Genomic DNA, 18,189 nt, shown 5'->3' on the forward strand with positions numbered 1-18,189 from the left:
AAATCTATTCACGGAAGATCTTTTCCTTTTGCTTTGATCTACTCTAACATTTAGGTGCTGTCAACTTGTGGATCATCACATGGGAAATTAGCTTATAAGTAGATTTTTTCTTCATACAGCTGTGATTACAGCATATGCTTTTATCATAGTTTACCATGTCAACCAACGCTGCTGCAATAATTTGTAATCTTGTGGTGGAACAACCATGAATCTGACAAAAAAACATTGCTAGGTTCAATTGGATTAAACTGACAGTCCACCTGTTGTTCGGCAACAGCCATCTAGTTATTTTCTATATATGAAATTCACGTGACTTAAAACTCTAATTAAGGAAGAAAATCTGATTCTTTTTCCTGCAAGCTCAACATCTTGTGGAAATAGTTTGTTATGACTACGATATTAACATCTATTATCATACATATCATCCCAACAATTAGATGATGAATGCTCTTCATTATTTTCTTAAATTATGCCAATTATTCATATAATTTGCATGTGCAGTCTTCACTATTATAATTATCTTGCAATCAAGGGTGGAGCAAGTTCATGCTTTTTGTGAATCCTTGAACACAGTAGACGCAGAATATAGCACAGCAGGCTAACACAATAATTCCATGTGATTTAGGCTGTGTTAAAACTAAATAACTTTCCAAATCAAAAAAGTATTGCCAGGACAATAAATCAAAGTCATGAAATGCACGATGGCATTTCATAAACACTGATACATTGTCCCCAATTATTGTTTCTCCCAAATTGTAAAAATAAAGAAAACTAAAAAGTGTGTTGCCTTTTTAAAAATCCCCTCTTTTTCCAGGTTAAATTTGAGTCAGTTTATGTATTTGAGCTGACATTAAACAATGTGCATTGTGTCTACACATGTGAAGATAATACATACAAAAGTACTGGAACTTTATTTTTTTTTATGTGTGTATTGACCTATAGCTTTGTCAGTCATTTCAGCAAATTCATGTCCTGCATGTATTATTCCACATTGAATTCAGCAGCAGCCACCTGCCACATGTTCAGTTGACACGGCATGTACATGTAATAGAACGACTTAAGTTCACTGTAAGAAAGCCCACATGGATTCATCACAGTTTGGCTGTTCATGTTGTGTTGTCTGTTATTATTACAGTCATTTCCCTTGTCGGGCCACACGGTTGGTGTAGTGGTTAGCACTCTTGGTACGAGGAAGGGCCGCTGCATGGAGTTTGCATGTTTTTCCCCGTGTGTGTGTGTGGGTTTTCTCCGGTTTCTCTGGCTTCCCCCCACAGTCCAAAAACATGCAATGTGGGGATTAGGTAAATTGGACACTCTAAGTTGACCCTAGGTGGGATTGTGAGAGTGGATGGTTGTCTATGTGTGTGGTCCTGTGATAGACTGGCAAACTGTCCAGGGTGTACCCCGCTTATCGCCGTTTGTCAGCTGAGATTGGCACAGCTCCCCTACGACCCTCATGTGGAGGATAAAGTGGTATAGAAGATGGATGGATTTTCCTGTCTATATAAGGTAGAATTGTTGAAGTTCCCTTTTTCTCCCCACTGTCACTGAACGCATCACAGCTGTTGCTAAACCTTTAATTAATCTGTGGATGGAACCTTTTGTCTGATATTGGGTAAAACACGGCTGTGCATGAATGTGCAAGAGGTGAACCTTTGTTTGCAATCTTAATTTGTGCACTTATAACTTACTTATAACTTTGCACAGGTGTTTATTGCTTCATTACTAATTAATGTCGAGGCCGCATGATCAGGGTAAAATGGACATCAATGAGTGGAGCAGAGGTGTCAAAATGGTGGCCCGCGGCCCACATGCAGCCCACCCATCGATTGCATGTGGCCCATCACTTGATATCATGTTATCATGAAAACATGGTTTTTGTGAGACAGTTGTAATTATATCATTATTAAATGTATTGCATTATTCGTTTCTCTTTATACTTCATTTATTCATTGAATTATTTAATTGACAAAAGGAAAGGGAAATTTACATATTCTGAATGAAAGGCAGCAGAGAAAGAAGAATTAGTCTGATTAGATCTGCCCCTTTGTCACAATAAATACTTTACAAGGAGCATCATAGATCTAGCAAAACAGAAAACAACAACAACTTCAGGCTAACTCCGCCTCCTTTCAGACTTGGTTACCGACTTGCATTTATCATTCATAGGTCACATACGTAAGTATAACACGTTTTTAATTTGTCATCCCTTCACTAACACAGTTCCTGGAATCTTTGGTTATTAGATTGTTTGATCGGCCTTTTTATTCCTGTTCCTGATTTGTAAAAATCTTTGATCTACTAACTCTTGAAATTTCAACAATTCAGCATTAGAGTGGACACCTGTGTGGTGGTTTATTTATTATAATTTACTTCATTTTAGATTTATTTTGCATCATACATGTGTTTTTTTTTATTGTGAAGTATACATCTTCCCATATTCAAACAAGCACTTGAAATTGTGTGAAATACCTTCATGAGTACCTTTTATTGTGAAATCAAGAGGGATTTTGTGTTGTGTTATAACTTTAAGATCACCTTTTTAACCAGACCCACAGGTCATTTGAATTTGACAACCCTGAAGTTGATCCCTATTTCCGTTTGAGTACACAATTATAGCTCTGTTGTTTTCTGTTTATTGTATTTCTCTTATTCTGCATTGTTGCACACCACAGCAGATTAAACATCCTGTCTGTGTCTGTGAATAATATCCTTCTTGGACCAACTCCTTGGAGAACCCATTTCTCCTTTCTTTTTATACATTAAGACATTCATCAAACATACATGCATACAGTCACGTTGAATATTTTATACACGTGGCACTTTCTGAGCAGCCCATCGCCTTCTCACCTTATGGTTTCAGGGTTCTTGCTTCTAAGTTATGATACCACGTTCATATTTTTTTTTTTGTAAAGGCCAAACCATCTTTGGTGGTCAAGCCTTTTGGCTTTTGCAGAGAAAAGTAAGGACACACAGCTTCTTCTTCTTCTTCTTCTTCTTATCCTCACCCATCCCCTCACTGTGTGCCATGACCGTCCTCTACAACGAGACTGTGTTCTTGTTCCTCCCCTCCCCGCCCTCAGTCTGTGCATCCCAGCCTCCCCTTCCTAGATATCCACCCCACACCTCTCCACCCGCAAACGGCTCCCACGGTGAGAGAGAGAGAGACGGAGAGAGAGAGAGAGAGAGAGAGAGAGAGAGAGAGGAGAACACTTTCAAACACGTCGGCATAAATCTGACATCCACAGCTGCCCCCCTCCACCACCTCCTCCTCCTCTCCCCCCACCCTCCATTCTTTCGTCTCCTGACGGACTTCATCACTTTATCCCTCTGTGCAGTTCCTCCGATGCCCGAGACCGGGGTGAAACAACGGATTTTTCCCTCTTGAGCATGAAAAGGATTGCCAAATCATCCGCAATCCAACATCAGCGCCCGAGCCGCCAGCAGCATGAGCACTGGATACATATGCTCCAGCAGAAGTTGTGGGCTAGAGAACTAACACGTCTCGGACCACAGACACAGCAGAGAGGGGAGAGTCAGTTTTAGGTGAGTGCGGCTCGAAAACCTCCAACAAGAATTCGAAGGTATCTCTTAAGTATTTCTATCACTGGCCACGAGGTAGTGGTTGGGTAGGCAGGGCTTTAATGTGGCACAATTATGGCGATATTGCGTGGTCAGCATGTTACTGACGTGTCCTTTGCGGGATGGAGGCAATTTCGTTTTCCTCTCACTGTAAAGGTGCGTTTTTTTTTCTTTATCATCTTAATTTCTAATCTCAATAGCGTGTTAGTCCACGCTGCGCAGGACGGAGCGTCGACGTGGGTGCTGTTAGATCATTACCACCGTGAACACCATCGTGTCCCAATGTTGTGCAAACGAGTTGTTTTCTCCCGCGATGAATATGCACCTGGTTTGCTCCGTGCGCGGTGTGAGGCGGCAGCATCCCGAGATGATGCTGCAGAAGTGCGGACACAAAGGAGCATTAAAACACCCGGGGATAAAAAAAAAAAGAGAGAGCGCGAGAGAGAATGATGGGAATTAGGTTATTGCGTAAATGTGCACATTTACGCATAAACCTGCACTCAGACTGAAGGAGTATATAGTGGCAGGCCTGCAGTTCACTCTTTCGTGGGCATCAATATTTGTATTCAGGCTTACTCAATTTTATTTTATTTTTACATCCATGTAGATCAATTCATCCTGGAACCCGCGGTATCCATCAGCTGTGCTGTCCCAGCTTGGATTTGGATGAGAGACTATAGTGGGATGCGCTCGTGCTTCCTGTGATTATTTCCCCCCCTCTCCCATGTTATGGATGAATTGCTGCCAGTAATGATTTCTGTGACAGCAGATAGAGTCAGCTGGTTCCGTGTTTATGTGAACGTGCTGGTCTGCCTTGTACGTGGCTCTGAACGCATTAGGGTGCGCGCGCACGAGAGCAAGCACGTACTTGTTTTGTTGTATGTATGTGTGTGTGTGTGTGCGCGCGTGTCACAGTCACAGTCGCACCACAGAGGCAAAGTTGCCGCTCTGTGTTCCCTGAAGTTGCTTTGATTGCTGTTCCACTGACTAACTGCAAGGGGAGCTCATGCTCTTTTACACTAGGTGTCATTAAATGGCTAAAGGCAAGATAGATACCTTGTATATGATACTGTTACCAACTCTATGAAATTAGAGAAGCTGTTTCTGGTTTGAAATTTGTTCCGAAGGCATTAATCTGCACTCCCATGCCTGCCAATGCACGCACTCGTATTTTGTTTTGTCCCCAAATAATAACCTTAATATAGTGCGAAGAATAAAGTAAACCCTGTGCATTTATGGTTGCCAGGTTACGAGACACTTGCCTCATAAAAGAAAAAAAGAAAACAAAATGGAAAATGCCACAGCGAGCATCGCGACAACTGTTTGTCTTGCAAAGAGCAAGTCGAGAATCTGTCTATGTGGCACCCAACTACTGAAAAATCCTGCACAAACTGAATATGAACTTTAAGTCACTGTTGAAAATTAACATTACGCTGACAGCAAATCAATCCACCGTGCGATCCGCTTCTTGCTGTCCTCTCCACATGTGCAGCGTAGGGAAAAAAATGCACCAGCGGCGGAAATGGCAGGAGAAAAAGCCACCCTATTCAGTATGCCTCAGTCAATCTGGTGGCCTTTTCAATGGCAAAGCACTGGCATCATGTAATCATTATCTGAGGGGAGAGCATTCCACGTGTCATAGCCAAAATGAAAATGTCAGCAGTGGCTCCAAACTATATTGTGTCACGGCTTCAGACGACCTAATGTTGATGATTATCCGACAGTCTGAAAGAAGAACTCGGAGTGGCGGAGAGCCTTTTACAGATCTTGGCAGTGCAACTTAGCTTACTGATACGTTTGTCCCAAAGCGTGTTGTGGGTTATAAAAATGCAAGAAAAGAATCTTTATAATTATGAGGAATTGATGCACAAACTGCTGCTCTTTATATACAGTAAAGGTTTTTACCCTCTTTACACTGGGTAGATGAAGCTACTATTGGCAGAACCCACGTGTGCGCTCTCCCTCTCTGTGCCATTCTCTTTTTTTCCCCCCTCTTTCTTTGTATTTTTGTACTGGCACGGCATTGTTTTTATGTGGGTGCTGGCTGCAGCTGTAATGGCCAGAAGGCGGCCTCCCAAGAGGCTTGAATAAAGAAAATTTTTTTTGTTTATCAGAAACAAACAAAAGGGCTACATAACAATATGTGACAAAATCACACATACTGTAGATGCCGGGGAGTCCACGGTATTTCAGAAGAGGCGGCAGAATCATTTTGACCTCCACTAGAGGCTGCCCAACCTGTGCTGCTGCGATCCGTTCCATAATTCCACATGGGTCCAGCCATGCTTGTGCAGTGTAATGTTCAAAAGGAATTGTCAGCTTGAGACTCATAATTAAAGGCTTGGTAGCTGATTAGATGTGGTTAATTGCATTCTTGCACACCATAAAATTTCAACCATATTAAGCCTTAATTAACAATTCAAGTTTTTTTTTTTCTTTTACAATGCCCTTTAAAGAAACCCTTGATTTGAACACCATCCTTGTTCAGCTGGAGAAAAACACTGACTCATTGTCTGAGAGAGCGACTGCAGTTTTGTGAGGGAAGGTTTTGAAATTCAAAGCCGGAGCCACTGTTCTCCGCCATCTTTGTCAGTTACTGAAGCCTCAAAATATGGGCACAGTGTGAAGCCTCGGGGGAGCTGAAAGTGGGCTCAGGAAATCATCACAACAAGGACAATTTTATTGTTATAAACTACTTAGGCATTCAATACACACAATTCTTCATCTGAATGCGGTGGCCTCTCTCGTCTCTCTCTGTATTGCCCTCTTTCTTCCCTGCCGGCAGGGGAGTACAGTCTGAATCTTTGTGAGAGAAGATTTCTCTTTTTTTCTTTTTTTGTTGATACAATCAAGAAACGCGTTGCACATCAGAAGCGAGTAAGCAAAGAGAAATCAATTATTTATTAGACAAACATATATGCACCTTCAGCTCCTGAAAGTACCAAAAGCTTGCTGTCTGATATTACTTAAAAAAAGGTTTTTCACAGGAGCTGTGGCTGTGGAGGTTTGAACTGGAACATAATATGCTATTTTTCCTTTTTGAGTTAAGTATTCGTGACTGGACTGAAATGCATGTTTTGACTTCATTAGTGAAGGCTGCTCAAGACTAAGGTCAAAAAGAAAATCACGTATTTGCATTTGTTGTCTAATGTGCAAAAACACCCATATTTGGTCAAACGCGAGGCTTCCAGACCTTATATTGTTTGCCAGGGAGGAGGAACAGCTAGTGATGCTAAATTGTGCATCTCCAAAGCCAAACCCCTGTGTCATTAAACAATGCCAGGGAACGCACATTACAGCTTAGAAATATGATACGTTTGACAACACAGTAATAACTACAGTAATTCATCTTTCTTGACACTCCCGTGGTCTTGGAGATAGCGCTGGTTGTACATTAGTTTTGAATCTCCTGCTTCGTGTTACTGTGCTCTCTCACGTTGCATCAAGAGGTCTGCACTGGCCGGCAATTATGGAACCTTTAATTTAATTTGTTTCACTGTTGCTTCTCACATTTCATCCAGCTGTATAATACGATCTGATCCTGTCTAGAAGTTGTGCGACGCATTTTCAAACAATCGGTTGTAAATATCTCAGGACACTGGATTGTACGGAGATGGAATGTAAAAAACACGGGTATTTCCTCAAATCATTTTTAATAATTTTAAAATTAGATCAGAGCTTTTGTGCTTTACTTTGCCAAAGGTTTAATCAGGCTCCACCAAAATTAATTTAAACATCGTCTTATTACTGATTTAGTAAAACATTGTTTGTACTCAAGCAACTAATCAATCAATAACTGTGTTGTTAAGGATGATGCCCGAGTCCATTCATTGGCTCATACAGTGTAATTATTAAAAGTCAGTGCTGTAACAGAATGGCTAATAGACATCAATGACTCTGAAGTCATCACTGCCAGTGTGTTGAGCTCCAATATGAATAACATGTGCGTGCCGTGCACACACAGTCGATGTGCGTTGCCTTTATAAGTAGCTCTATAGACCACAGAGGCGATCACGTGTTTGTCGAGCAACACGGGGAGGAAGTCACATGTGACTGTGTGACTTCCATCTTCTCACATCCCTAATGTTGCTTATTAATTGTGTAAGAAAAAAAAAAAAAAAAGACACTTCAATGTGTAAACAAGATAAGGTTTAAGTAGTCGAAGTGAAGTGATTCATTGTATCCATTCTAATGTGACCGCTATAAACACGGGCAGATGTTGACTTGTTGTTTATTTAGACTAGTATATTTGTATCCCGCTTAGTGGTTTGGAACATACTGGTGTACATGGTCCGTCTCATGGTGCTTACATGAGGAGACAATCACAGAATCAACAGCAGTAAGTCATTAGAGAAGAGCACAAACAATAAGGTAAAACCCACAAACTCCTGGTTGTTAGTGTGGAGCAGACATTATGGCCCACGGGCCACATACGGCCCTTTGGGCATCCCTATCTGGCCCGCGGTATGTCAGTCATAAACACAGATGAACAAGTATTTGTACATGCAATACAACTGTGTTGCTTTTATTTTGAAAAGCCTGACGTATGGACACAAGTATCTGGTGACTCTAGCCAGTTACCCCTGGTCCCCTAAAAATGTTGTGGTCACTGCACTACACCACAGTAGTATAGTATAATAGTATTCATTATATAGTGTAGTAATTTGATATTTTTAATAGAGTTGGTTAGTAATTGTGTTTATTGTGTGTTTGAATGCTGCCAAATTTACACCCAAACTATACAATTTACTGCTTTTTTAGATAAAAGAGATACAATTAAATTAAAATTAATTCAAATTGGCCCCGTCCGGCACAATATTTTTTGTTACTCATGTGGCCCCTTGGGGAAAATAATTGCCCACCCCTGCTGTAGAGCATATGATGAGCGTGGACAAGTCTGTCATTTGCTGAACTTTTCCGTTGCCTCATTGTTGAAAAGTAGAACAGCATATTTATTGTCAAAGTTTTATTAAATACCTACCTTACATTCATTATCTACATTTATAATTGCCTGCCTATAAAAAGAGCTATTACTGACTGCAAACTATTTAAAATGAATATCCATCCTTATTGTAATAGTTCATAAACAAATTAGTCACAGTGTGTGCTGCGGGTTAATGGTGGAGAACGCATACGTTAAGAGATGCCCCATCCACGTTCGATACATAGACTTTATGCACATTGTTCTCCATGTTATAGAGAAATCCTGCATTTTTAACTTAGTTTTCTTCAGTGAGACGGATATCGTGACGCATTGTATCACTGGACCATGCCAGTTTTTCTTTGTGAATAAATAGATATTTGCCAAAACATTTCAATTAGTCTGGGCCATTTAATTTGAAGATAGGGAACGACGGGAAACTGTTGCTATTTTCAGTCTAGTGCAGTATGTCCCCATTTTTTGAAAAATTAAAAAAAGTGGTGCAGTCATTTGGGAGAGAGGGGAGATTCATAGACTGACCAGTGACAACTGTGATGATAGTGAGTCAATGAACTCTTGGCTCACATCAGTGGCTCTTTGCATCTGTGACCTATATTGCAGTGCAGGGAAGCAGGAGCAATATGACAGATTTGGAAAATTAAAATTGGAGTTGAAATATATAAGCGAGGGTGTATTTAAAGGATTATTCCCTGGCTAAGCTGCTTGGGATTCCTGTGTTAACTCCACAGTTATTATATTGATTCTTCATGTATGTACGGATTCAGTTTGGTTTATTAGAAGAACTGTGTAACCTCACTTGATCTAAGGATTAATGTGGCTACTGTATGTGTCAGTGCAGGCTGCTGGAAACAAGGTATGTCAATATTCTTCATGACCACAGGCCGCATTATATGACAGTCCAATGATCATATCAATGAAACAAAACGTGAATCATTCCTTACATATGCATCCATTTACGTAAGTGTGATGAGAAGTATTACTCATCAAGGCTTCAATTGTAAAACAATTTTGGAACTCCATCACTCATGCTACATATACACCACAAATTTACTTTAATATCACCAAAAGTTTCTTTACTTTAGCATAGTTTTTAATGCCAAAATTCCATCAACTGCTTCCGCAGGTAGATGAGGACATTAATGTCGACCGTGCCATGTGGCAGGCAAGTGTAGCAGCCGTGTGTTACCTTACCAAAATGTCAGTGCTAATAACAAATAGCCATCATTTCTTTTCCTGAACTACCTTCTTATTTTTAAAGGTATTGTGAATCTGACTGCTAAAGCACATGAAATGACTTGACACTTTCACAGAAGTACAAATGCACTTGGATTATAGACTATGGATTTTCTTATGTGCCTGACCTTGCCTGTGTCAGTATATATAGAGCAAAACCTGGTCCTAATAAAGCACAACCTACTTCCAGAGGAACTGATTCAGTTTTAGGTTTAAGATTTGAATTTTGGTTAGATTATGGTTAGGGTTCGGCATCAACATGGTTATGGTGAAGGTTAGGGATAATGCTTTGTTTTATGCTGTCCAAAATGAATGGGAGTGCCCTAAGAAAAATAGCCGTAAATGTGCATGTGCGTGTGCTTTTGTGTTAGTGTCTGTTATCTTACGGTAATTATAATTCTAAACATAGCCCGTTCCTGTTGACTACCGTCAATCCCACACTTCCCGATTGGTGAACCATAGCTTTAATTTAATTCCTATAGTGGATAAATTCTACTGCCTATAAGCACTGCATCCTGTCACATATAAGATGAGGGAAATTGACTGATTACACATCTGCGCACATCTGTGATCATTTAACATTAAGCTTCAGGGCTGTTGCTATGGTTACACTTCTAACCTTGTATCATGTTTTTGAGCTGTGTTCCTGTATTTGGCCAGCCTAATTCCTACTTAGCCGTTCCTTTCATGATAATATTGCTTTTATGATTTTGAATGAATTCAGTGAATGAATGGTGGTAAATACAACTCTATGAGCTGGTTGGATTCAGTCGCTGCAGCTGTCGATTTTTATACCACTTTTGGGTTTTTATTTTAAACAAAAAGCTACACCTGAAGGCTGCAATACTTTTCTGGACATTATTAAATATAAAGTGGATTTGCCTTGAGATGGAGAATATGATTAAAAAGCAATGAATAAATTATGAAGTTGCTTTCAGGTGTCTCTCCATTGTTGCTATTATTGCCTGGCCTTTAGACAGTCTTTATGTTTTGGTAGATGTTTTAAACCCTGCGTTCGTGATTTATATTGATCCTATGCATGCAAGGACAGCAAACACGGCACCAGTACTCATACATTTTGTATGAATGACAAAGTGTTGTTGGGTTTTGTTGCACATTCATATAAAAAAACATTTAAGTCAAAAGGCATTGAATTGAGATTTCACATTAAAAAAAAAAGCAAGGCAAACCTGAACCTTACCAAATCTCACATGTAATGTCTGCTTAAGAAGAAGTAAGAAGGCTGATGTTGACTGTCAGATACTGAAGCCAACCGTATGTAACTCAAACCAACTCTAAAGATGAGACATACTCATAGAAGCTGCATTCAGCTGTAGGATTTGCCAGTAAAAACCCCTCACATTTGAAACAAAAACAAAAAAAACAATACATTTCACTCAAGGGCACTCAATGCCAGGATATTATTTTCATGCATAAAGAATTCCAGCTGCTTTATTAAAAGTTAAGAAAAATCCCGGATTATAAAGGTCAATCTTCAAAAGCTCTCACAGTTTGCAGGACAGAGGGTTAGGTTAACTGTCAGCGTGGCTTCTGAAAAGAGGATCACATATTTAAATATAGAGAGGGCTGTGACCAAGGACAAATCTAAATGGATACGATGCTGAATAAAAAAGCACAGTTGGAACAAACAGTAAACTCGATGTTAATGAGTCAATGACTCCAACCTCACCACAGATTTATATAATTTGTCCCGGCCATGACAAATCTTTACACCTACATCAAAGTGTTTATAACTGTAAATATGCTTCAGGATTCCTGCTGCTCTTTTCAGTGTCATATATTCCCCAGGTCCACAGCACAACTTATCACATGGCACAAAATCAATAGCAATGAAGAGGGTCAGTGTGAGCAATGGAGACATCTTCTTATTGGATTGAAAGTAAATTGCAGTTGTTCATATTTGTTGGGGCCGGTCACGGGAACTAATTTAAAGGGAGGAGAAATTACATAACCCCCATCTTTTTGGTGCCAAACTATTTAGTTCATGGCAGCGTCCGAACACACTATTTTATTATGTGAATCCTCCTGTTTCTTGTGGTCAGAGAAACAATAAACGGAGCTAGATATTGTAGTATCAGGGGACTTGATGTAACTGTACCAGTTGTTGAAAGTTGACTTCTATATCATATATCTGCATTCTTTAAATCAATGTATTTCTTGGATTATATATAAAAAAACTTTCACCACTATCACGGTGAATAGAGCAGACACAAGTCATCCTTGGCCAAAACAACAACCACTTTAGTCCCAGCCAGGTTTGCTTGACAAAGACACATGACCATGTACACCATGTATATTTCTTTACATATACACATCATTTTTCCATAAATAAAACTAACTTACCTATGCTATCTCAGGGAAAAAAAGGATGGCTGAAGCCATTTTCTCTGTTATGGATTATGGGAATGTGATTTATATGCATGCCTCTACCTCCACTTTTAAACCTCCAGGTGCTATTCATCATTCTGCTCTTAGGTTTATCACTAGTGATAGCATCCGGTATAAAAACACGACTTGTCTTCTCTGTCTGATTGGCTTTTGAATGTTTAATTACGTGCCTTTCATCTAAACAATGTTCGACTTGGTGTAATGAGTTACTTTCTCTGCCAGTCCCTCGCATACGTGAGTTTTTCACATCTGCTTTTACTTTTTATTCTGCCACCACCTGAAACCCTCCAAGAAGCAGCCTAAAATTACCTCTTTGGCAACACTATTTCAAACTCATTGAATGGACTCAAATGTCATCCATATAGACACCCTTTAAACAGGAACAAATCCTGTTTAAAGAGTGTCGTCTGTATCTTGTATTTTAATAAACTGTCCGTAAACCCTAACCCAGTCATTCTTTTACACAGTTGTTTTTGTCATTTTAACCTTTGTTAAGATAATTTGTCCATCCCTTAGTGATGAATGTAAAAAAAAACTGAACCACTACATTCACTTGAGCCATTTTCACTTCTCGTTTAGCTCATCTACACTTTATAAATAGACTTTGTAGCACATGATACCAGACATGGGCCAATTACCAACTTCACTCATACTATGGTAATAAAAATGTTACTGTATCAAAACTAGGGGTGGGAATCACAGGGTACCTCACTGTACGATAAATAAACGATATGCGATACATGGTCCACGATACCAATAATATCACGATATAACGATCCTGTGATAATCAGTATATTGCAAGACGATCACATAGCGTCACGACATCAGGTGCGGGATTTCTCTATTTATTCACAACGTAGAGAAGTGCTTAAAATATATGTATTGAGCGTGCATGCATCTCATTGCCTCACCTCATTCATTTGAGCAGCAAAGTGAAACTGTTTATTTTAGAGCGCCTTCATGTATTAATTAAAATGTCTACATTTGCCCTGGTGTATTGATTATCGTATTGCACGGGGAAGGACGACGACGTATCACCAAATCGATATTTTGACCCACACCTAATCGAAACCACTCCATTTGAAGTTATGACCTCTTTTTAATGACATGTCTAAAACAGAGTATAGGAGTAACTCTGATTGCGTGCGGCATTATTTAACATGACCCCTTTTCCTCAGTCAGCCAGCTGTGATTTTAGATGGTGTGATGGCCTGAAAAAGGTGACATTATAGAGCTGTAATCGCATTACCGTGATGCTGTGATGTTTTTGCTTCAAGTCATCATCCTGTCAGAATCCCATAGCGTCCCAATGGGCAGTACCCTCTTTTTTTTCTTTTATGTGGTGTGACATAATGCCCAGAGCCTCAAATTAACATTCAAATTCACCTTCATGACAGGATGGACCCAAACAGTCTCACTGCAGCAGAGGCTTTCATGCACTATTGAACTCTTGTCACTCCTCTTTGGTTTTCATCAAGGCTGTTGGGGTTACCAATAAACAATGGTTGTGGTTTGCCAACTGGCAACCTATCATGCACGATTGCCTGGTGGAGGGAGGACACTGAGCCAGCTGGCTATTCATAAAGAATGGTGCCGTCATTGTTCCTTATAGAGAACACCTATAGTGTTGAGAAGGGAGGAGTGCTTGCTCTGTTAAACATCCATCATCCATTGTAGGTTAGACCTCGTCATGGCCCGAAGGCAAGGGCTGCACTTGCGTGTTTATAATGGCAGTTTACCAGTGTTAGGTGGTGAGTGTAGTGCTCTGAAGTATAGTATAGTTTTGCTGCAGTGTGAGCTTGTGCCATTGTGCACTGGCTGCAGCCTCCTTATTTGAGTCTTGTACTGTGAGCTCCACTTCAAAGAGGAGACGGTCGGAGGGCGAATAAAAGCTCGAAGTCAGTCAATTGGCCCTGAATAGCCTGAACTTAACTGCAATATCAGCAGTGCACAAAAAAAAAAGTGGCTGGCGTGGTCAACTTTTCTCCCGGCTTAACTTGCTCAGCCCCTCACACTGACATCAGGGCCAGGTGGATGGGGAAGAAGTGAGGGGAGAGGAGGCAGTGTGCTCGATTTATCAGTAATTATGGAGTGCTATTTTCTCTGTCTCCCATCTATGTCTGCTCTGGGAAGCAGTAGCCATTCTTTAATCTTGACACCCGGTGATCATGTAACGCAAGGAAGTGCCCATTAGAAGTGGAGAGGAATTGGAGGGGGCCTCTCGCCTGATTCTCTTCCCTGCAGGATTTTGGGTGGCATAGATGGTGAGCATGGGGGATTCATGAGTGAGGGGAGAAAGGGGTCAACACGAGATGGAGGTTGAAGTGGTCAAGGCAATTATGGAGCTCGTTTTCCAAACTCAAGGGGTTGTGCACTGAAGGAGGTGTTAAAGGGGGCATCTGGGGAATCTTCACAAACTTTATTCTATTTAAAAAATGAACAAAAAAACACTGTCCCAAGGACACACAGATTCATCTGATAAACTCAACTTCAGCCATAAAATAAACAAAAATGCAAATTGTTGAATTTAAATCTGTGTTTAGCTGGTAAAAAAAGAGGGTATGTATTTATTGGGTGACCTGAAAATGTCATATGCATGAAAGAGCAGATTAAAATATTCCTGAGTCACTGTAGTGGGTTATCTCCCTCTGTGTGTCTGGATTTTCTCCGATTTCCTCCCACAGTCCAAAAACATGCAGATTTGAAGCTGAGGCTAATTGGACATTCTAAATTGACCCTAGGTGTGAATGTGAGCGTGAATCGTTGTTTGTCCCTATGTGGCCCTGTGATGGACTGGCAACCTGTCCAGACCTGTATCAGCTGGGACTGGCACCAGCACCACCTGCGACCCTCATGTGGAGGATAAAGCGATGGAAGATGAATGAATGAACTTCAGTGGGTCTCTCACTTGTTGCCTTTAAAATAGCAAAGACGTTACATATACGCATTGAAATCCCTCCTTTAATAACATAAAATCAACTTGTGCAGAGTATCTGCGTCAGGCCCATATGCTGTTATTTACACAGAGAGGACGGACACATGCAGGTGCTAAGTGGTTGAACTATGAATAAAGAATCACAAATGGCGCCCACAGTGGGCCTATTTGTTACACTGAATTGCTGTTCTAGCACGAAAAAGCGACAAAATCCGACAAGGGCGCCAGAGCCAGACAGAGAAACGGTTTGTGTTTCAGTCAGATTTATGTTCGAATCAAACTGCTGACTGTGTACTGTCTGTGAGGAGATGCACAGTGTGTGCACTGTAAATGCAGAACAACCTTTTCTATGATCCAAACAGCTGCTGGATACTCGCATGTTCCGCTCCTGTATATTTAATTCCCAGAAAATTAATTATGGATCTAATGCTACGATGATGTTGGTATTCCTAAGTCACGTTAAAGTGTAATGCAATGCCTGCTCGAGGTTTGCTGCGCGTTGAAAGCGCAGTTCACAGCGTGGTTGCTGTGTGTAGCAGTCCTGGCCCGGGTTCTCTTTGTGCTGCCTTGGAATTGTCTTGTGTGTTTGCTGATGCTCTTGTTGCTCTTGTTTGATCTGATCCTGAATAGATATTATGAACGCTCTTGACATTCTCATTAAATGTTGAACAATAGCTGGAGTAACTAAGTGTCAGATATAGAGAATTGTCAGGTATTCTAATTCAAAGTCGCAATAATTGAAAACTGTGTATTAACTAGACAAGGTCCAGATTGCCATACTGTAATGCAACATAGTATTTTGTAAAACATGACACATTACCAATATGTGTTTCATTGATCTTGCTCATTGATTCTATATCTCTGCTCACTCAACCATATATTTATAGACATACATACATACATTACATTTGTACAGTCCAGAGTACACTATGCCATCTTTCACTAATGGAAGAACATTGATTGGATCTGTGGGTACAAGGACTAGTATACATTTACATTAGCACATACAAGTTCAGAAAGCACACAAACACAAAAAAAAAACCGCTTGTGTGCGATCCCCGGAGACCTCGCTGCTGCTGATGGAGCTGGTGTTGTTACTTTTAATGATGGAGAGGCCAGTCTAGGTGAAGCTTGCATGAGCAGTATCCTCTCCAGTGTTTATGCACACTCAGCACACCGACATGACACCAATGTAGGACAGAGAAGAGGCAATGTAGCATATTCAAGTCAAAGTGGTGAGCAGGGGGAAAAAAAATAAAATAAAAAATACAGTAGCCTTTGGCTGGATAACAATCTGGCTACATTTAGGGTGTTTGAAAGCAGATCACATTTAGAGGAGAAACATAAAGTGATACACTCTGCCAACGTATTATTGGGCTCAGAAGGGACTCTATACAATGTGCTTGTACTTTGACGCTCTGCTTCAGTGTTCTTGGTTCATCAGACAAGTCTTTTATCACTGCAAATGAGGTTAGCAAAAGTTTAATAAGGAGGGCTGCTTCATTTTTAATTTCTTCACCTCTAGGCTTCTCTTTCATTCATTACTCATTTGAAGCCACACCTCTTGGCTTCCATCCTCCTTTTCCCGGCTCCTTCCATTATCCGATCAATTTAAAATTCCAGAGGCAACCCTCCTCTTAGTTCATCCTCCAATCAAGTCAGCTTAAAAGTCACTCCCTCTCTGTTATCTGCATTGGAGCTGATCACAAATGTGTGAACTCTGTTTTACACAATCAAGATTATTCTTTGTGCGAACACCTTATTACCAGAATTATTATCAGAACAAAAAAAACAATGTTCTCGCTTTAATGTATGATGGTCATCCTGCAATACAGAGCTGAACGAACTGATTAACACAAAATTAACCCTAACTTCAGATATACACACAGGATTTTGAAGTCCTGTAAATAAAAAAAAAATGAAGGTTGACTCATGTGGGAAAAGAGTATGTAATTACATTGGTGGGAAACCAGTGAAGCGGGCAAAAAAAGAAATCAACCAACCGAAAGTTTGCAGGGGCATCCGCTCTTATCGTCCCTAAAAACACCATCATAATAATCATTTCTGTGAACAAAATTCACTCTCCGACAACTTGAACAAGTGTATTAAATTGAATTGGCAGCCTCAGAATGTCTTCTTTGATGATACATGCTGCATATAGTCCACCTGTTGGTTATAATCCCTGTAGTTTATACTCCACTAAACATGTGTTGTTTGAACATTAAACTCTCACTCCCTGTAGGTTTGAAACAGCAGCTTCATACATTATGGATCCACAGCAGTTACAATTAAATCCACTGGCTGCCTTTGTTCAAGATTTAGAAAGTACCAAAGCACTATATAATGGAGCAGATAAATTTCTTGTCACCCTCTTATTTTACTATACAGTGTTTAGGCATTGTTACACATGCTTACATACTATTGCGACATAATTCACTTCATGATTCCATTTTTTCTCCATCTTGATAGGGTGAATGTGAATTAAAAATACCCTTATGGCAAAAACCTCTGAGCTATGGGATAAAACGAGGAAGGCTTCGGGGAGAACCACAGCATCAGTGGGAGACTTTCAAAGGCACGGGGTCAAGAGACACTCTATTTTTAATCTTGACGTGGGGACGGGTACAAGTGGGCTGCTGTAGCACATATCAAGGGCACATTTTTGCAACGATAACCTCACAAAATATGGCGCACAAAAGAAAGGGCTCTTCTCAGCAAAAAAAAATCACAATCCATTTAGTCGTATCGGGCCTGGATATGTCTGCTCAGGATGCCCTTGTACATGTGCCTCTGCATACTGTGATGACCGTCTATGCTCTCTTCAAGTCTCACCACTACCATGCAAAGACGCTATGAAGCACTCAGTGGAAGGCAGTGCGAGCCATGACATGATGGCATTCAATACAAAAGTTGATAAATAACTAATGGTAAAAAACAAACTGTGACCTCCATTCTTTTGTGATGTATCTTTCAAATCTATTGGCCAATCATATTTGTGCCTTTAATTAGACAGTGACAACCTCTCTAAATACATCCAAGTGAAAGATTTCCATCCGTTGTGGGACTTCATTTTTGTTGTCCTTGGCAC

At 40.3% G+C, this 18,189-nt stretch overlaps 1 protein-coding gene across 2 annotated transcripts in view; it reads left to right on the top strand.

The window, feature by feature from the left end:
- The window catches only part of brinp1 (bone morphogenetic protein/retinoic acid inducible neural-specific 1), a 137,927-nt gene that overhangs the window by 25,356 nt on the left and 94,382 nt on the right, over positions 1–18,189 (top strand). The window contains exon 1 of one of the 2 annotated variants that reach the window (XM_058617377.1): positions 3,156–3,546. The exons of the other annotated variant lie outside the window; for it this stretch is intronic. The gene's annotated coding sequence lies outside the window, so the exon portion shown is untranslated. Of the gene's footprint in view, positions 1–3,155; positions 3,547–18,189 lie in introns of those variants that run through there. 2 annotated transcript variants of the gene reach the window in all.

The sequence above is a fragment of the Solea solea genome, chromosome 19 (genome assembly GCF_958295425.1).
Source record: "Solea solea chromosome 19, fSolSol10.1, whole genome shotgun sequence".
Lineage (NCBI taxonomy): Eukaryota > Metazoa > Chordata > Actinopteri > Pleuronectiformes > Soleidae > Solea > Solea solea.